Source organism: Gavialis gangeticus, unplaced genomic scaffold (assembly GCF_001723915.1).
Source record: "Gavialis gangeticus isolate Ggan-Ray unplaced genomic scaffold, GavGan_comp1, whole genome shotgun sequence".
NCBI lineage: Eukaryota > Metazoa > Chordata > Crocodylia > Gavialidae > Gavialis > Gavialis gangeticus.
The window spans coordinates 46,241,899-46,243,645 of NW_017729004.1; positions in this window are offsets into that span (position 1 = coordinate 46,241,899).

The following is a 1,747-nucleotide window of genomic DNA, read 5'->3' on the forward strand; positions in this document are numbered from 1 at the left end:
GGGTTCCTCCTAGACCCTCAGCCACCTTGATTTGACCCTTAAGCTCAACAGCCCCTCTTAGCTGGGCTGGGCCCCTGTAGCTTCAAGGGCTATATCCATATCTATGCCCCTCCAGAGCACCTGTAGCTTTAAGGGCTTGATGCATGGCTCAGTTTCCTCCCCTACACCACAGCTCAAGCCTCACAGGTGTTCTCTCTCTGCTATGTTAATTATCTGTATATTTGGTTCACTTGGGCCCTCAAACCTACTGACCCCCTATGTAGTCTTCTTTGAGCAGGGCAGACCCTACAGTGAGAGACTGCGGGACCTGAACCTATTCAGCCTCCACAAGAGAAGGCTGAGGGGGGACCTGGTGACCGTCTATAAACTCACTAGGGGGGACCAGAAGGGTTTGGGGGAGACGCTGTTTCCCCTAGCGCCCGCTGGCATAACAAGGAGCAATGGGCACAAGTTGATGGAGAGGAGGTATAGATTGGACATCCGCAAGAACTACTTCACAGTTAGGGCGGCTAGGGGCTGGAACCAACTTCCAAGGGAAGTGGTGCTGGCCCCTACCGTGGGGGTCTTTAAGAAGAGGCTGGATGCCTACCTGGCCGGACTCATTTGAGTCCCGTTTTTGTTTTGGGGTTTTGTTGTTCTCCCGCCCTGGCGGGGGGGGTCGGGCTAGAAGATCTACTAGGTCCCTTCCGACCCTAAATCTATGAAACTATGAGCTCTTGAACCCCTGGTCCTCCATGCATCCCCTTCATGCAGTCCCTCCACTGGGTTCTTAGACCCTCTACTCCGGCATGTGGACCCTCTGGTTCAGATCTCAGCCTTTCCTAAACTGCTGAACCCCTTACTGGGCCCCACTCCCGATCTGAGGGCACCTGAATTACTGGCTCTTTAAATAGGCCTTAAGCCTACCACCGCAAGGCTCAAGGCTAAACTCTCAGTGCAACTTAAATAAACCTGAAGCATCTCGGCCCTGTGGCAGACACCTCAAACCCTCTAGGAGCTTAACATAAACAAAGGCCTCACAGGTTGCTTGCGCCCTAAGAGGAGAAGGCATATCCCAGTGCCCTGCTACACAGGGCTCTTATTTTAGCATATCTTCATTAAAGAACAAATTGAATACAAGACTATGAAGAAGTGCCCAAAGACCTAACAAAATTGTTAGGTGGTGGAACATGATTGCTGATGCACGGTGAATTGGGTTTTGTCTAACAAAAGAGTAAAGCAACATGAATGAATTGAGATGAATTGGGTTTTGTGTAACAAAGCAACATCAATGAAATGCAAATCAGCAATCAATTTACTCAAATCCCAGATGAGTTATTTCCCTCCCCAATGCATGGGGGAAAAAAAAGTCTTGTGTTACATTTGAGTACTGGCTTGGGACAGGTGCTGGCTCAACTTTAGCTTTGGCACCGGGCTCATAGCTGAAGCTGTGTCACTGCCTACCCTGGGCCAGGACACCTAATTTGGCATGGGAGGGGGCTTATAATCAGGGAAGCACAGGGGAGACCACAGCCTGCCCCCCCCCCTTGCTCCCTGTGCCTGGGGCATAGAGTGGGGGTGGCAGGGTAGCACATGGCCAGGGGGCAGGCAGCAGGAGGGTCAGGCATGGTGGGGTGGGGATCAGAAAACAGGCCTGGAAGCAAGGGGCAGGGTCTGGCCCCTTATGCCCCACCATTGCTTTCTTCACCATAGCAGGAATGGGGAATGAATTTAAGATGACCTTACACTAATTAGATCTTATACATGG